Genomic DNA, 19547 nt, shown 5'->3' with positions numbered 1-19547 from the left:
ACTCCGCCTCCAGTCAGGACCTCACCTCAGGGAAAACTCCGCCCCCAGTCAGGACCTCACCTCAGGGAAAACTCCGCCCCCAGTCAGGACCTCACCTCAGGGAAAACTCCGCCCCCAGTCAGGACTTCACCTCAGGGAAAACTCCGCCCCCAGTCAGAACCTCACCTAAGGGAAAACCCTGCCCCCAGTCAGGACCTCACCTCAGGGAAAACCCTGCCCCCAGTCAGGACTTCACCTCAGGGAAAACTCCGCCTCCAGTCAGGACCTCACCTAAGGGAAAACCCTTCCCCCAGTCAGGACCTCACCTCAGGGAAAACCCTGCCCCCAGTCAGGACTTCACCTCAGGGAAAACTCCGCCTCCAGTCAGGACCTCACCTTGGGGAAAACTCCGCCTCCAGTCAGGACCTCACCTCGGGGAAAACCCTGCCCCCAGTCAGGACCTCACCTCGGGGAAAACCCTGTTCCCAGTCAGGACCTCACCTCGGGGAAAACCCTGTCCCCAGTCAGGACCTCACCTCGGGGAAAACCTCGGCCCCAGTCAGGACCTCACCTCAGGGAAAACCTTGGCCCCAGTCAGGACCTCCCCTCAGGGAAAACCTCGGCCCCAGTCAGGACCTCACCTTGGGGAAAACCCCTACCCCAGTCAGGACCTCACCTCAGGGAAAACTTCCCCCACAGTCCGGACCTCACCTTGGGGAAAGATCCACCGACAGTCAGGACCTCACCTCGGGGAAAACTCTGCCTCCAGTTAAGAGCTTAACTTGGGGAAAATGCCGCCCCCCCAGTCAGGACGTTAACTCAGGGGAAGCCCTGCCCCTAGCTATAACCTCATCTGACAGGAAGCCCCGCCCATTGGTCACCATTGACCTCCCCTCAGGGGAACCCTTGCCCCAGGGGTTCGGGAAGCCCCGACCCCAGTCATGACCTTATCTCAGGGGAAGCCCTGACCTCAGCCATAACATCACTTTAGGGGAAGCCCAGCCTCAAGCCAGAACCCCTGCTGCAGTGACGATCTCACCTCGGGGGACTTCACCACAGAAGAAGCCCTGCTGTCAGCCATGACTTCACCTTAGGAGAAGCCCTGCCCCCCTCATGACTTTACCTCAGGGGAAGCCCCGCACCCAGCCATGACTTCACCTCAGGGGAAGCCCCGATCCCAGCCATGACCTCACCTCAGGGGGAAGCCCCGATCCCAGCCATGACCTCACCTCGGGGGAAGCCCCGATCCCAGCCATGACCTCACCTCGGGGGAAGCCCCGATCCCAGCCATGACCTCACCTCGGGGGAAGCCCTGACCCCAGCCATGACCTCACCTCGGGGGAAGCCCCGATCCCAGCCATGACCTCACCTCGGGGGAAGCCCCGATCCCAGCCATGACTTCCCCTCAAGGGAAGCCCCCGACCCCAGCCATGACCTCACCTCAGGTGAACGCCCGACCCCAGCCATGACCTCACGTCAGGGGAAGGCCCGACCCTATCATGACCTCCCCTCAGGGGAAGGCTCGACCCCATCATGACCTCCCCTCAGGGGAAGGCCCGACCCCAGCCATGACCTCACCTCAGGGGAAGGCCCGACCCCAGCCATAACATCACCTCAGGGGAAGGCCTGCCCTCAGCCATGACCTCACCTCAGGGGAAGGCCCGACCCCAGCCATGACATCACCTCAGGGGAAGGTCTGCCCTCAGCCATGACCTCATCTCAGGGGAAGCCCTGGCCCCAGCCATGACCAGTGACTTCTGCATTTAATCAGAATTTGGAGGCAGTGGTCTGTATCCATCAGTTGCTGCTAGATGGCTGTCCTTTCTCTAGACCAGGGGTGTCAAACTCAAATACACAGTGGGCCAAAATTAAAAAAATGGGCAAAGTCGCGGGCCAACCATGATATTTAATGAAGATTGCATGCAGCGTTCCAGGCCCTGTCAGCAGTGTGCGTCTCCCCCTGCCATATCTATAATTTACCTTACACATAAAAATGTCCCTTACCCACCTATATACAAGTTCCCTATCCATAGTGCCTAAAATGGTAATAATGCCCCCTTTCTGTCACCCATGCAGTACTAGTTTCCTTACTGTCCTAAAGTAATTGCACCTACATGGTAGTTACCCATTATATCCCCCAAGCAGTAGGCAATCCTATAATTGTCCCCAATATAGTAGCAAGCCCTCCCATTAGTTTCTTATATAGTAGCCAGCCCACCCAAATTATAATCTGCTGCAATGTCAGGTGGGCCAGATTAAACACAGCAACAGAAAAGCGCGGTGGGCCAAAAATAATGGCACAGTGGGCCAGAGTTTGACATGACTGCTCTAGACAGTGTATAGCTTGCAGGTCATCAATTCCTACAAACTCTTATCTTTTTGTAAACTGTGATACCAGTCATTGTACTTACTAAAAAGGCCATGGCCCCTTCAAGCATATGATCAGTAAAGTTTAGTTTGATCTAAACCAATCTGATAATGTTAGAAAGGAATACACCGGGCACTAGTCACAATTGGTGTACAATGACTCAGAGCACCCTTAGGGTGCCTTCACACACACCAGATCCACAGCAGATTTGATTGTGCAGATTTGATACTGTGTTCAGTTTTTTAGATCAAATCTGCTGCAGATCCGCAGCAGAAAATCCGCAGCGATGCGGTGTGTGTGAAGCTACCCTTAGGCTGTGTGTCCTCTTGTACTCCGAACGCTGGGGACACCACGCCCTATTACTCCCTCAATAGCCAAGAGATGTTGCCGGGATTATTCCCAGATTTTCCCCACGTTCGCAACTAACCTGTGGATACATGGCCTTAATCACATAAGACTGGGAACCCTTTATAAGACATTTATGATACGTGGGGCCAGGTGGTGAGGAGTGACCGTCAGGTGTATACGATGAGCGCACAGGTCTCTTACCTAATGAATAAGTTACTTTCCGTTCTATGTATTACCTCATAGATAGTGATATATGCCTATAGAGCCATTTGGAATCATCACAGTGTATTTCTACCCAGAGAAACACTGATCTATGTGTCTGCACAGAGTCTATAATTTATGGCCTCATGAAGTCATTGTAGGATCAATACATGAAGAGTCCAGCAGTGGAAATATACAATCATTTTATCCATCAAACCAGGGGGAAGGTACAGTCTTGTAGACACAGTGTGTGAACATACCCGGTGGACAATTGTTCCGGTCCTATATATATGCGCACACTGGATACGTTAAGAAGGGCTCTACCTCCATTTGCTCCTCCTATTATTAGGCGTCCTTCTAGGCCCATCTATATGTGTATGTATTAAATTCTTTTTTTTTTCTCATAGGAGAAATTGAAATAAATTGTCATCTATGCTGTAGTGGGGAGAACAAGACTGGATTTGGGTAAGTTATCCTAAGTAATCAGTGTAGTTTATTCTGGAGCAAAAACAGTGACAAGGTGAATTACATAACAGCTGCGGGATGGGCTCCCATGATCCTTTGTCCGCTGTTCCGTCAATACAGTGATCTTGTGCTATTCAGCATGGGGTCGCTGGGTATTACTCAGTGTCCCTTAATGTATTTATAAAGATAAATATGCAAAAGAACACTGCAGAGACACAATCACGTGTCTCGACATCAGTGAACTAGCCAGACCTTCCTCCGGGAAGGAACAACCAAGCCAAGGAATGTCTCCAATTAAGCAACCTAAACCACCTAAGCAAGGTATCCATCCACAGACAGCTGTTTCGGGGGTTTTGCCCCTCATCAGTGTGGAGTAGGTTTCTGGCTAGTGGGAGCAATGCCTAGTAAGTGCATGCAAAAGGACGCTGTCTGTGGATGGATACCTTGCTTAGGTGGTTTCCTTAATTGGAGACATTCCTTGGCTTGGTTGTTCCTTTCCAGAGGAAGGTCTGGCTAGTTCACTGACACGTGATGGTGTCTCTGCAGTGTTCTTTTGCATATTTCATTTCCCAGGGGGCAATGTTCTAGAATACACTGACGTTGATGGTGTCTCTGCGGTGTTTTGGTTGATCTCCCTGAGGTCAAACAGCGTCCTTTAATAAAGATACAGACTGCCTTGTTGCTGTAACATTGGGCGCCGCAATCTTGTTGACGCTACTGAGTACCAGCGCTGGAACGCAGTGACGTCACCAAGATGGCAGCACCCAACATTACAGCAATGGGACACAGGGTGAAGTATTAGATACAGACTGCAAAGGCAAATTAAGGTTCAGAAGATGGCTCAAAAATAGTTGTATTTTGTTAAATTGAGTTCTTTACTACTATAAAATTGTAATTTTGGAGCCAATCACTGCACTAAATACAGACTCTTTTAAAGTTACATTTTGGCCCATTTATTGGTCCTTTATCATTTTTTTTTGGGGGGGGGGGGGGGGGGTGAGGGGAGCTTTAATTTTTCTTACAGCTCAAAAAATACTTTAAAAATGGCCTAAAAAATAATGAATGAACAGATAGTGTGTTTGTGTGTGCTTCCTTCAGGAACCCGAAAAAGATACATATTACTTACTCTGAAATTTAGATTGTGAACCACAAAGATGACAATTTGTGTATGACAGTGTGAAATATGGATATATGCATACTAAGAAAATCATGTGGATAACGCCGCTCTTTTCCCTCCCACTTCACTCTTTGTCCGTCCCATAGACTCCATTCTATGGCCAGGCGGATTCCACCATCCGCCCAAAGAATTGATATGACAATTGCCTGCGCATAGAATGGAGCCTATGGGACCAGCCGAACCCTTTGCATTTTCAGCCTCAGTTTACTAGAAAGTTTTACAAAAGCAATGATACTAATCTTTCTGTCAATCATTTTTAATCTGTTCAGAGAAAAGAATAATACGGTTTAATTTCACATTTTGTAACTACAATTTTAATAATTTGAAAGGTGAAGTTACAGTTGCAGCCACTGTGTGGCAGTATTTACTCACAGAAGAAACTGTGATCTCATTCCAAATCTCCCACTATTCCTATTGCAAACATACTCTGGTTATTAATAGGAACCCTCAGATCAGTCTGATGTTATCGATCAGTAATACACATGTGAAATTTTGTTGTTACTTATCCTTCTCCTTTCTGTGGGCTATTTGTGGGTGGGCAGCAATACCAAGATGTGTAACTCCCCTGTTGCTGTCCCAATGGTGCATTAAAGGTAGACAAGTAGAGATGAAGCCTGGATACAGCAGCCAGGGGTGGCCAAAACAGCCAAGCAGCATAACTAAAAATACAAGTGAAAGGGAATTAGGGAAACAGCGTAAGAAAGAAGTTATGATAGGATTGTATATCACAGTGCTATTTCCATAACTCCTATTAACATTTATGGGATTGTAAAACACTTGTCAAACCTGTGACTCTCCAACTGTTGCAAAACTACAACTCCCAGCATGCCTAGATAGGGAGTTGTATTTCTGCATCAGTTGGAGAGCTACAGGTGGGGTATCATTGGCAGGCGGCCGTTATAAGTGGCCGCAGCCTGCCACAGTTATCCCACATTGACGTCAGTAGGGAGAAACGTGGCATTGAGAACTGCGCCTAACAACCGTGACTGTTTTCCATGATGTATTAGTCAGATGAACGTCCTGTGAATTATTCGTGAATCTTTGGAGGCCGCTGCTGTCTGCTTTTAATAATGGCTTGTCATATCACTTCATATCGATGCTTCCTTTCTGGCCATTTCTCTTACCTGACTGGCTCTAATTCCAGTTCACTTGCATTGTGCGAGACATTTTGGATGTTTCTCTTGGTTAATACATTTAGCTCTGTTAATCATTTTCCAAGCTCCTAATACAGCTTCAGATTATGATCGTATGAAATGCATTGTGATGCTGCATTGTTCTGGTATTAATCATAGAAAACAAATATCTGTTCCCGTATGGTGGGATAGTCAGTGAATAGTACATTTAATCTACAACTCCTAATAGCCTGTATGGATAAACAATTGTTCAGCAGTGACTTGACAAAAGGCTTCTATCCCAACTGTGGGGAACCCTGCACACAATTATCCAATTCTCTTACTTGACCCATTTCCTTCTTCAGAAGCTTATTACAGCACTACCTTACACCTTGTATTAGAGGGGTCTGCAAGCAGTTGCAAATGGAGGAAAGGAATCATGGCAACTTTAGCTCTTTACATGGGAATCCCAGCAACAGAAAGCCCTGGCAGCATCGAAACAAAGGTTTAGCACAGAGCTAGGCAAGATTAAGAAAATTAAATGGCGACATTTGTTGAGAATATAGACACATACAGGTACTTTTCTACAAATTGTAATACCACACACAACCTGGGCACAGGGGTGGTGCTGTTTTTGCAAGAAAAGGCTTTGGCTTATTTGGCGCATTTGAATCTCGTTTCTTTTTATAAAAAAAAAATAAATAAATAATGACAGCCACAGCTGTGATAGAGGATAAGCGTCAGATTGTCAGGGTTGGGTCATGGGGACCTCAAGACATTGTTATGAACATAGTGACGACTTATCGCCCCGTACATTGTCTACGGAGCTGCCGAAGTTAGATGAGGGTTGTACTTGGCAGCTGCATAGACAAACAATCAGGGCCCCATCCTGGAGTTTACAGGGTGTCCCAGTCTCGGACCTCTTACAATACTTCCCTCTAGCAGAAGCAGTGCCACTTTTATGTCCTTGAGAGTTCTCAGTTCTCAGCCCAAAGACAACTGGTTACAGGTGAATATGAAAGAGGCCGTAAGGCGCATCCCCACAGCCCGACTATTACATGCAGCCAAAGTCACGTCACCATATTCTCGCCAATGTCTGTGCAATGTGGCCAGGCCTTTAGGTAACATCCCACAGCCATGGTGGCGTCGTTTTGGCCAGTCTGTTCATTGGCATGCAGGAGCGTGGTCTGAATAGCAAGAGAATTGGAGGGCCAGATCACATGGCACAGGTCAGGCCCCTCCACACACAATGGACTTGTGATTGTCCCTCGGAGAGTACGGGTCAGCAGGACAGAGGTTCTGATTGATGCACCAGTCTTGGATGTCAACACAATGGGAGGTAAGACCGGCAGCTGGGTCCTGCACTATATCATTTCATCCTATGTATGCGAATGGTCAGAGTTCACACTGCTCAGACATTGACCTCTCCGGGATTGTTGTCTTTGTTTGTTTTTACATTGCATTAAATGTAAGAAAGATTAGGTCAAGTATAACCAAATATAGCTGTGAATTGAGTCCACCTGCCTTTAAGCAAACAAATTCTTATTCCATTCCTCATACAGCCGATTAATAACACATTTGTACAGTGCAGTCTGTAAACATTTCTCGTCAGGCATTTCAAGAATCTTTGGTTGCTTTTTAAAAAGCGTTCATCCTATACAGTGATGCTTAGGCCTCATTCACACTCCTTCCAAAGCTGGATTGAAACCCATACACACATGTGCACTTCTTCTATATTTTGCATCCAGGCACTGACCACAATACTGCCGTGTACATGACTGTAAAAAGGCGTAAAAAGAGTTTGGATGAACCCCCATGGGCCCGATGAAGTGGCGCTTCAGCAGCTACTGGCCTCTCTGTGTCTCCTGGAGAAAGATGAACTTGCACCCTAGTTTACAAGTCACTATACAGGCCAAGAAGCAGCACTTTACACTGACATCTCATTGGCTTCCTACCTCTTCCTTTTCTGCCTATGGGGCCTTCTGGTTTGCTGTGTCCACTGGCACTATTCACGGCAGCGGATTCAAGCTTCTTCACTGTGTTGAGCGCAGCAGACTCCCTTACCACGCCATGTGGCTTTAGCCACACTCTGCCCCAGTTTCTTGCTGCAAGAGTATATATGTTGATTGTAACAGTGACACCTAGTGTTTAATAATAAACACTGCAGTGTCTCACAAATCACGTTACAGTATAACATACATTAAAGATGGAAAAAGCAGTACACACGCACACTGTCCATTCCTTTACAGAGAGACATGGGTGTCATCTTCACCAATTCAGCAGTAGGATTTTAGTCTTGTGGGTTCTAGGTCATCTAGCACTACATAAATGAATGGTTACTTAAAGGGGTACTCCAATGAAAATTTTTTATCTTCTGAAATCAACTGGTGCCAAAAAATTATACAGATCTGTAAATTACTTCTATTTAAAAATCTCCAGTCTTCCAGTACTCATCCGGCGCTGTATGTCCTGCAGGAAGTGGTGTATTCTCTCCAGTCTGACACAGTGCTCTCTGCTGCCACCTCTGTCCATGTCAGGAACTGTCCAGAGCAGCAGCAAATCCCCATAGAAAACCTCTCCTGCTCTGGACAGTTCCTGACATGGACAAAGGTGGCAGCAGAGAGCACTGTGTCACACTGAAGAGAATACTTTCTGACAATTGATGTAACAGAAAACCTCTTTCCCTGGAGTACCTCTTTAACAATGAAGGGGTTAAAGAAAGAATTGTATAATGGCTATCAATAGACACAATGCTCCATAAAGGTTCAGTCTATAAAGCCGCTGTAAAGAAAATAAACCTTAACCCGGCACCTTCCTAGCACTTCTGCACTTAATCCAGCGTAACATAGATTTATTTTTTCCCCTTCATTTACAAAGACTTATAGTATTTTATTTATTCATTTTGCTTAATGAACTTGATGTAGTAGTTGTCTTCGGCTTGGCTCCGGGAGAGTCTTGGCCGCGTGCCCCAATTGTAAATTTGATCCGTTCTGTATCCAGAGCCGGGTCTTAGGTCCTGGCAGCGACCCTTTCTCACTGATGGAAGGTTTTAAGAAGGGAGAAAAAATACCATTTCATCTGTACGGCTGCCAAATCCCATCAAGCTGCCATCTATTGTACCGCACAGCCCTCTGAAGATTACATTTTCCTAAAATTGCAGTGCACCTGCTTAAAAGAATAACTACCTTGTCACACGATGACATGTTATGTTAAATCGTTCATATTGTATTTATTAGGCCCACAATGATTTTTTTTTCTCTTTCTGCTTCCCTGGGCTTTGCCGGCTGACATATTAAATGACGCTTCCGTCTCAAGTTTCCCTTCAGAATTACACAATGTGTTTATCTAGTATCTGTTAGTGTGAAAAAGCTGGCGAGTCCAGAAATTGCCACCGTCAGGGCAGTGTGTTACCTACACAATGTGACATCGGGTTAGATTGGATGCCCACAGACTTGCATTAACCATTAATGTAAGAAAACATGGGTCTTTTCTGTTGCATTTTATTATGTAAAAAGCAACTATGAGGATGAGTCTATGGAGTGTTACCGGCAATGCTTATATTGCATACTTTTCTCCCCATAAAGCATTGCCAGTGAGGCTACGTTCACACTGGAGAAAAGAGGTAGAAATTCTGAGCGGAATCCGCAGCAGGTATTCCGCTTAGAACTTCCGCCTCTTTTTCTCACTGTGAATATACCCTGTCCCTAAGGGAATGTTTAATTCTTTTGGCGGACAGCAGAATGTGCCTGACCATAGAATGGAATCTATGGGATGAGGGGAGAGTGAAGCGACGGCGAGCGACAGAATCTGTGGAAAGTTATCTGCGAGAATTCCGTAGTCTGAATGCGCCCTCAGGGTATGTGCACACTGAGAAATAGGTGAAGAATTGAAGCAGAATCTGCTCATATTTCAGCTTGAAATTCCTGCCGTAAAATATGAACAGAGCAATGTCCCATTGTCTTCAATGGGATTTCCGTTCTATTGTGCAGAATTTCCGAGCAGAATTTTCTGCCGCAGATCTGCTTTCCGCCCAAAGAATTGACATGCCACTTCTTTGGGTGGATTCTGCTAGATGAATACTGTAGAAGTCAATGGGAGCTTAAATTCAGCATGAATTCCGCTCAAAATTCTGCTCCTATTCTGCCAGAGCTGAATAGGGGTGGGTTCCCACTACGGAATCCGCGTGGATAAGTTCCGGCGTATTCCATCGCTCATACCCGCTTGCGGTGGCGTGCATCTCTGCACGTGCCATAGACACCATTCTAAAGCCAGGCTTATCCCGCCGTCCGCCGAATGAACTAACATGTCAGTTCTTTTGGCGGGAGTCGGAATCCGCCCGGCCATAGAATGGCGTGGGTGGAGATGCGCGCTGCCGCAAGCGGGTATGAGCGACGGAATCCGCTGGAATTTACCCACGTGGATCCCGTAGTGTGAACACACTCTTGGCAAAGAATGTCAAGCAGAAAACTTTCCTCTTCAATTCCTCAAGAATTCCTCAGTGTGCACAATCCCTTTAGGGTTTGTAGACACTGAGGAATAGGTGAGTATTCAGCAAGGAATTGAAGAGGAAAGTTTTCTGCTTGAAATATCTTGCTTTTCAGCTCCGGCAGAATTTGAGGGGAAGTCGATCAGAATTCGAGCGGAATACAAGCAGAATTCAAGTCCCATTGACTTCTATAGGATTTCTCTAGTGGAATCTGCCCAAAGAATTGCCATATCACAGGATTCACAGGTGATAATTCAGCATGGAAATTCCGCTGTGTGAACAACATAAACACAATAAGGCAATACTATGTTCATATTTTATGGACAGAATTTGAAGCGGAATCCTCTTCAAATTCCGCACCTATTCCTCAGTGTGAAAAAAGTCCATAAACCACTAGATCTCCTAAATGAGATGCAGTATACCTTCCCTTCCCCAAATCTTGGTCAAAGCCCAATCAGTACAGGTAAGGGGCAAGAACCTCAAAACAGTTGTCTACAGGTGGAGGTGAGTAGTCTGGTGGTGCGGCCTCCATGGATACGACTTGTTTCTCCAGCATATGCCACAGATGATAGATTGGACTATGTGTGTTAGGTAGAAGGTATGTATCTCAGTAATATCCGCATAACGCCAGGACACAAGGGGCCTCCTTTACTAACAATGCGTCAATTTTAAGCCATTATACTGTCAGTTGTGTTTGGGTTTATTTTCGTTTCAAATTCATTAATGTGGCGCACACCCTTTCTAGATCTGGAAGGTTTTTCACAGAACAAAACTAAAACCCGATCATCCCGCCACACTTGAAGTGCCTGGTTTTTAGAATAGAAAACCTGTCAAATTTCTTAGTAAATCACTTGGTGGGTTTTTGGAAAAATTGTGTTGTGGAACTTTAGTAAATATGTCGGAACACTAAACTGACAGGGAAAATGGAAAAAAACCCAAAAAACTATTTACTATGGGGAACGCGCTAATAAATCATCTCCAAGGTCTCCAGCAGAACATTGCCCGTCACACTGCTCCGGCCATCTTGTTGTCCTCCCATAGTGCATTCTGGTGCCATTTCTTCCCCAGGTAAGACACACACACACGCACCTGGCAGTCAACATAATGTAACGTCACCCATCAGACCAGGCGCCGCCTTCCATTACTCCAAGTCCCAATGCCTGTTGTAGCGATTGATGACATTGGATAGGGGTTAGCACGGGCCTTATGACCAGCCACAGCCGCGTACACACCAAGCTACAATGCTCTCCGTAACTTGATTCTTTTCTATCATAGCCTAAAGGAGCTTTTCAGCAATCTGTACTACAGTAGCACTTCGAATGGACTAGACTGCTAGGATACCCTTTGCCATGTGAATGGTGCTAGCTAAATGACTGCACAGACAACGGTTCCAATTTTTTAGTGGACGGGGTCGGCCACAGCTTTTATTAACTTAATCAATATTAACCAAAAACTTCCTCGGGGTTGTGCCAGCCGTCGGAAGGCCGACGGGCACTGCCTCCATTTCTCCTTTTATTCACCGCCAGCTGTGACTTGCATAAAACATTTCAGACGTAACACAAACACCAACCTCTTACACAAACCAACGCCACTGAGTGTAAAAAGTAGGGAGGGAGGGAGGGAGGGACAAACTCCTGTGGTGGCCAAGCCGAAAGAGGGTAAGCCCGCCCCTTCCTCGGGCTTATATATCCTTGCCTCCACCCCTAGCCTGCCTATTCCTGGCAACTACACCTCCCCTAGTTACCACCGGAACTTCCCCATGTACAGTCATCCCAGCTATACCCCCCCTTCACCAACCATTAACCCCTTGCACTCACCACCGCCCCATCAGTCCAAGACACCATGCCTTATACAGGCTGGTGTCCCCTAGACCAGATGGGATAGCCTTCATTTCCCACACCCATGCAGGTCACCGGTTGTCTTTCCTTGGACACTACATAGCGGGTGCGCCACACAAGATCAGCTCTTCTGGAAATACTCTGACCAGTTTGTCTACACATCCCAATTCAGCCTTTGGGCCCTATTCCACCAAACGATTATCGTTCGCATAATCGTTAACGATTAACAATCTCAAACGACTGCTATTGCGAAAGACCTGAAAACGTTCACTCATTTCCATGGAACGATAATCGTTACTTATGATCATATTTGCGATAGTTTTTTCTTCGCTATTTCTTCACTATTGCGTTCGTATCCGCTGCGAACGACCAAATAACTTCTTATTCAATGCGAACGAATTGCAAACGTTTTGTGAACGAGCAACGATAAAAATAGGTCCAGGTCTTATAAAGCGATCAACGATTTCTCGTTCGGTCGTTAATCGTTAACTGCATTTCAACTGAACGATTATCGTTTAGATTCGAACGATTTAACGATAATCTGAACGATAATCGTCCGGTGGAATAGGGCCCTTAGTCAGACACATATATATTGCATATATATATGCAGATGCATATATATATATATATATATATATGTATATATATATATATATATATATATATATATATATATATATACACACATTGCACTGAAATGTTAGAATCAAGGATTTGATCAAATCCTGGGAAATGATGAAATGACCGCGCCATTCCATGATTTCCCTAGGGAATTGATCAAATCACTGACCCCTTTCAGGGAAATAATGGAATGAACTCTATCATTTCACCCTGCGACATAGAATTCACTTACTGTATCGCCTCTCTGCTCCCCCAGCCTGTCCGCTCTGCTCCCTGTCCACCTCCACTGCCTCTCTGCTCCCCGTTCCACTCGTTTCCCCTGCTATGCACCTCCTGCTCCCCCGGCCTGTCCTCTCCGCTTCCTGTCTGCTGCCGTCCGCCTACCGGGATGTGTGGCGCTATGCTCCCGTCTGCCTCCGGTCCCGTCCACCCCGCCCTGCGACACGCCTTCTGCTCCCTTGGCCCATCTGCTTTGCTCCCCGTCTGCCCCAATGCCGTAGGCCCACCGGGATGTGTGCCGCTCTGCTCCCCCGTCCGCCCCGCCACCATATGCATGCCGAGGAGGTGTGCCGCTCTGCTCCCCCCTCCGCCCCGCCACCATATGCCTGCCGGGGAGGTGTGCCGCTCTGCTCCCCCGTCCGCCCCGCCACCATATGCATGCCGAGGAGTTGTGCCGCTCTGCTCCCCCCTCCGTCCCGCCACCATATTCCTGCCGGGGAGGTGTGCCGCTCTGCTCCCCCGTCCGCCCCGCCACCATATGCCTGCTGGGGAGGTGTGCCGCTCTGCTTCCCCGTCCGCCCCGCCACCATATGCCTGCCGGGGAGGTGTGCCGCTCTGCTCCCCCGTCCAGCTACAAACATAGAGCCAGGCGACTCCTCGATCGCTCATTCCGTCATTTCCCTGAAAGGGGTCAGGCATCTGATCAAATCCCTAGGGAAATGATGTAACAGCGCGGTCATTCCATCATTTCCCAGGATTTGATCAATTTTCACTGCAACATATATATTGTTTTTCAATTTTATGTCTGATCAGATCTGCATTGACCTGCGTATGCTTACAACTACACATGTGCATTATATGTATATGACTGTGTATTACACATGCACATGGTGTGTCTGCTATACCTCATCCTGATATAATGTTCATCCTTCCGCAGGGCGTTCTGGAATGTTTTTTTTTTCCCATGGCAATCTTGAATACATGTTTCCGTAAGTAACACAGTCATAGAAATAATATTTCACGATCAATAGTTTTTTTTATTGGTCATAACGGAAATCTCTCTGCATGCCCAAGACCGAGCCAAGTTCCTTACCTCTTTTTTTATTATTTTTTTGCTATCCTTAGAAGTGCACATTTCCTTTTAAGTTTTGTGTCATCTCGTGCCATTAAAATGAGAACCAGCTTTATAAATATTCTCACAATTAACAGAGCAAGAGACAAGCCTCCCTGCCCCCCAAGGGTTTCCTTGATTGATGAAATCATAATGCGGGCTGACCAATAGCGGAGCGGCACAACAGCAGCTGTCACACGTCTTAAGCGTGGAGGCTTTAGTCAAACCGTTCAGTCATATCCATTGAGTATTGGCACATCCAACAATAACAGTGGAGCGCAGGCAGGAGAGGCGTGGGGTTGTCGATGCGCTCGTTGCCCAGGGCCTCTTTAAGTTTAAAAGCGGCTGTTTCAGTGAGTCACTTTATGAAGAAAAGTCCTCAAACAGCATGTGTCAGATGATGCAACCACCGGCTCATGTTCACAGGCCTGAAACTCGAGTAAATCTCAAGTGGTTTTTAAAGCATTCCAAAAAAATAATAAAAAAAGAGCAAGACTGATTTAATTTAAAAGGAAAATAAGAGCGTCAACATCGGGACAAGGTATCCGACCGAAAAATCCTTGTGCAATGAAGGAAGGAGAACCCTGATTACGGCGACAATGTGAATTAGGCTTCACGTCGGTTGTCAGCCTCTGTAATGAGAAAAGGCTACTAAACATTTGCAACATTTCCACTTTAATGTGACATTGATGAGTGGGAGAGGTTATTGAGCACAATGTGCCATTATTATGCTTTCAGGAGGCCGTAATTGCTACAGAAAGCTGCCTGCACTCGGCCGTTCATAGCGAAAGCAGAACGATTGGTGGCGTATTGAATGACAATCTTGATAGAAAGATGGAGTGAAAATCTTTTTCTTTCAAATCAGCTGGTGTCAGAAAGTTTTATAGATTTGTAAGTTACTTCTGTTTAAAAATCTCAAGTCTTCCAGTACTTATCAGCTGCTGTATGCCCTGCAGGAAGTGGTATATTCTCTCCAGTTTGACACAGTGCTCTCTGCTGCCACCTCTGTCCATGTCAGGAACTGTCCAGAGCAGCAGAAAATCCCCATAGAAAACCTCTCCTGCTCTGGACAGTTCCTGACATGGACAGAGGTGGCAGCAGAGAGCACTGGTCCGACTGGAAAGAATACACCACTTCCTTCAGGACATACAGCAGTTGATAAGTACTGGAAGACTGGAGATTTTAAAATAGAAGTAAATTACAAATCTGTACATAACTTTCTGAAACCAGTTGATTTGAAAGAAATTTTTTTCACTGAATAACCCCTTTTACAGGTGCTGCCCTTGTGGTGGTGTACACTTTTGCTATAACTTTTATTTTTGGAGTGAATCATAGTAAATCTGTTTGGCGTGTTGGGCCCCTCCCCTCCTACTAAACCCCACCCACTTCTGCAAATTCATTTAAATATTTGCAACTTTTGTAGGCCAGAAAACGTTTGTGCCGCAATTATATATTCTGACCATTGACGCTGCATACCCATACTTTGTTGGGTTCGGACTACTTCTTGGGTCAAACAGAGAAAGTTATTCAGAAGGCTTAGGCTTCATCTATACACAACATGGCCTCCAAATATAAAATAAACCATGATCCCCCTCAGGCAGCCAGTGGACTTCAATCACCAAGCAGTGAGGCTGGTAATACGGACACTATGTGGCTGCAGTGGTCATGTGCCGACTGCTTATATACAGGAGGGGGGGAGATCAGTGGCATGTCTGTGCTCAATTACCAATATACCCTTTCCCGACCCATGATAAACAGTTATATCTAGTCTAGGGTGGGTAAGTAGCCGGCTCAGGAGCCAGGACCATACACAGTGGGCGCCAGCTGCTGTCTGCACAATCGGCATTGGACATCCATCTAATGCAGGCCATTTAAAAGTATACATGCTGCGAGGAATAGTGACAAATTCTGGTCGTCTTTTGGACCTCTGGGGCCCCCATCTTATTAGAAGCTTATTATAATGTCACAACATAAGCCCACTGATCCTTTGCTAATCTAGTGAGCCCTTTAAGGCCGTGTGCATTAGCGACTATCACTATAGTACTGCTCCTCTTTGGTGCACTTCATATCGTGATTTAGTGTTTATGGTGGTGACTGAGTGTTTGAGCACAAGATGGCAGTATTGAGCTCTATCAAATCTCATTCCTCGATGATCTTGTTTTCTGGAATGACATTTATTTCTTCTCATTCGTTGCTAGTTCCCATATTCACTGCCTCTCTGTATTGCCCAATAATACCCAGCGTTCAATGCAGCTCGTATCCGCTTGTTACAATCCACCTTTGAGGGCAGACATGGATGTAGTCATCAGATCATTTCTATTTAGAGGGAATCTATTTATAATCTGTGACCTAACTGCATTGATGTGGATAACATGTGCATTCCTTCCATAAATCACACTTGTCTGACACAGTGATACCTGCTATCTTCGTAAATGTTCGTATGTTCATATGAAAATGATGCTAATTGTTTGAGTTCGCCGATCACAAAAAATTTGATAATCGGAATGGTTATAACGATCATTTTCAAACATATTAGAATTTGTGAACCTATGCAATTGCGTAATTTATGCTTTGGGCTTGATAATCTGTACGTATGTGTGCAACTCTAGACCAAAATGTACGCAATCTGTACGTAACTGCGGAATTTACACTTAGCACCTGATAATCTGCACGTATGTGCGTAGACCGAAACCTACACTTCTACTGTACGTTCGTTATTTGTTATGGATTTTCGCCAAACACAAACCGATCATGATTCCAACCGAACATCGGGATGTTTGCTCATCACTAGGCAACACTAATACAAGTCTTATTTATAGTCATTTATATCTATGTCAGATCTAGTACCTGTTGTATACATTTTATATTGCAAAATATATGTGATGTTCCCTAACCCATTGAAGTGAATAGTTACTACACAATGTATGGAGCTGTCTGCTTCCAGCTATCCTGTGGCTAGGCCAATAATGAAAATACCCTGTAAAAATGCTACCATAAACCACCAATAGCAAACTTCATGCATAGTAGGTTTAATGCAGTAGCACAGATGTAATGTTTACCATTGCAGATGATAGGAATGAAAAGTACATTCATAATAGGGCTGGGTTTCTTTTGGTTAGGGCCAGAAAACTAGTATGGTAGATCTCCATTTGGTTCTATAATTTGGCATTTAGGCCAATTCGCAAAGACAAGTTTTGGGCGAAGCTGAAGAATCATAAAAATCCACCTGCGTGCAACATTCCCTTTTACCTCGGCTAAAAAAATTTCTTCTGCCAACAAGTCAATAATAAAGGAAATAAACAGCGCTGCTTCTGGTCCCTCTACAGCACTGGGGAGATAAAGTCAGGGCTGAGCGATGAAAGCGAGCAGGAAAACAGGGGTCACCTCCAGAACCGTTTATTTGGTATTGACATTACACATTGGAAAGGAAAACGAAAAAAATTCTGATCTTCAACTTTTAACAACTTTGTAGCCCTTGGCTTCCGCTCCTTGGCATTGGAACATAAGCTGGTATAGAAGATCTAAATGGCTGGCAACAGTATAGAACACTTAGAGGAAAAAAACCCTGGCTGGTCACGGGAATAACCGGGATCAAAAGCAAACTGGTATCCAATGGCAAAATATCTAGCACTGGAGTATGTCTGTCACTGGGTGAGATCGAAATATATATATAACTATAGAGCCCAAAGCTCTGGACATGGGGATTGGGACACCCATTTTGCCTTTGCTTGTTCCAAGCAAATGAAGTTTTTCCAGTCACTGAGAACATTTACCAGATATGTTTTTAATGTCCCCCATCTGACAGGTTGGATGGGTCTCAGTAGGTGATCGGACGTGTGCACAATATTCTTCTTTTTATACACAGCAATGTAGCAACAGTTATTGGCACCATTACCCTCACTCTCCAAATGCAGATCACTCTCCGACCTTTTGGGAGTAGGAGTATACAACATGCGTCACACAGGTGGTGCAGACAACTTTATATAGTGAAGTCCAAGATGTTTATTCAGTGAAACAGAAGATAGACGGCACTCAACAAGAACCTTAAAGTGATGATTTGTTTGAAAATGTGAGACATACAATACAGCAAGTCTGCAGAGCAGGTGGGAGTTCAGGCTCGAACATAGGTAGCAGCTGTTTTGCGTCCATGCAAGCTCTTCATCAGACCTCCTGAAGAAGCTCACGCGTGAAACAGCAGCTACCTGCGTCCGGTTGGAAGTGTATTGCTGGATTGTATGTTTTCAAATAAATCGGCACTTTAAGATTCTTAGTGAGGGCCCTCGATCTCCTGATTCACTGAATACACTTCTTTTTATACATCCGCATGCACAGTATTGTGGAGCAGTCGTCAATGATTATGAACTACCAGATTTTTTTTGCTAGGACCCCTCTATAGATACCTTTAGCCGCCGTCTCTCTGTCACTTTATTTGAGAGCTTTACATAGTTTAACTATAAAATCCTAAACGCAAACATTTCGGTCTTTTTTTCTTATATTCCTGGAAATCCCTTAATGTGGTCCATTACACTCATTAGTGGTGTTACACATGATGAAAGTATTAGTCTATTTGTTTTTTTTTTTACGTTTCTTCTTCACAATTACTAATTCTGTTCCAAATGACTCACAAAGGAAATGAATGCACTCACCTCTCCTCAGAACTGTCAGCACTTATCTGCGGCTTAAGTGACCCTCACAATGTCCATCTTGACTGTGATTCAGTACGGGTCATTGGCCGCTTTCTTTCAAGCTTCTGTCAGTTGAAGGACGGACGAAATCTGTTGCTAAACATCAGATTAGAGACCCCCATTAGAGTGGGCAAAAGTAACAAAACATGAAATAAAGCATTCAGCTCCGGCGTATTTACTAAGGACTTTTATTGAAGTCAAATCCTGTTTAAATCTGTATCCTAGTTTATCCTATTGTAAAATCGTATCTAATCCCGGACTCCCTGCAATTTAAGAGCTTGTGAGTCTGATCAAAGGCCTTAAACAAACTGCTCATTGCCGGCTGCTCTTCAGGTCCTTGACGTCTCTGTTAGGCAATATTGATGGCTGCTTATCAAATAATTACTGCACTAATGTATGTGCATATATATAAGTATACAAATCTCTAATGGTGACATTTGTCTTCAGCACATCTATTATTATGATAAGGTTAACTTACAATGCTTGAATATCTAAGTTAAAATAAAATAAATAAATATATATATATATATATACACATACAGTGGTACTTCGGTTTAAGAGCGTTTTGGTTTAAGAGCTCACAGTTTTTCAAAATTGTGACTTGGTATAAGAGCATTGCTTTGGTGTAAGAGCTCCCTGTACTGGGTGGATGATAGCAAAAATACTGGTGATGTAGCAAAAAAACTAAAATCTCTTTGAGGCAGAAGCAGCTACAAAAGTGACTGGCAGAGCAGAGAGACAACAGCTGCTTATCTGTCAGTCCACTGTATTTAACTTTAAGGGCCCTTATGGTTAAATACATAGGTGCAGGAGCTTAACCCCTTATGTACTACATTTACATGCTGCAACTAGGGATGGTCCGAACCAAGTTCGGTTCGGGTTCGTACAAACCCAAACTCTCGGTAATGATTCCCGCTGTCTGCCTGCTCAGTGGAGC

The 19547-nt window shown here is 45.2% G+C and overlaps 1 long non-coding RNA gene across 1 annotated transcript in view; it reads left to right on the top strand.

Moving 5' to 3' along the window:
• Positions 1-3301: 3301 nt before the first annotated feature.
• The window catches only part of LOC138771192 (uncharacterized), a 131474-nt gene continuing 115228 nt past the window's right edge, over positions 3302-19547 (top strand). Inside the window, exon 1 of the long non-coding RNA XR_011359558.1 lies at positions 3302-3361. This is a non-coding gene — a long non-coding RNA (uncharacterized lncRNA). The remainder of the gene's footprint in view (positions 3362-19547) is intronic.

The sequence above is a fragment of the Dendropsophus ebraccatus genome, chromosome 13, assembly GCF_027789765.1.
Source record: "Dendropsophus ebraccatus isolate aDenEbr1 chromosome 13, aDenEbr1.pat, whole genome shotgun sequence".
NCBI classification, from domain to species: Eukaryota; Metazoa; Chordata; class Amphibia; order Anura; family Hylidae; genus Dendropsophus; species Dendropsophus ebraccatus.
This window is presented reverse-complemented; position numbering and strand designations above follow the sequence as displayed.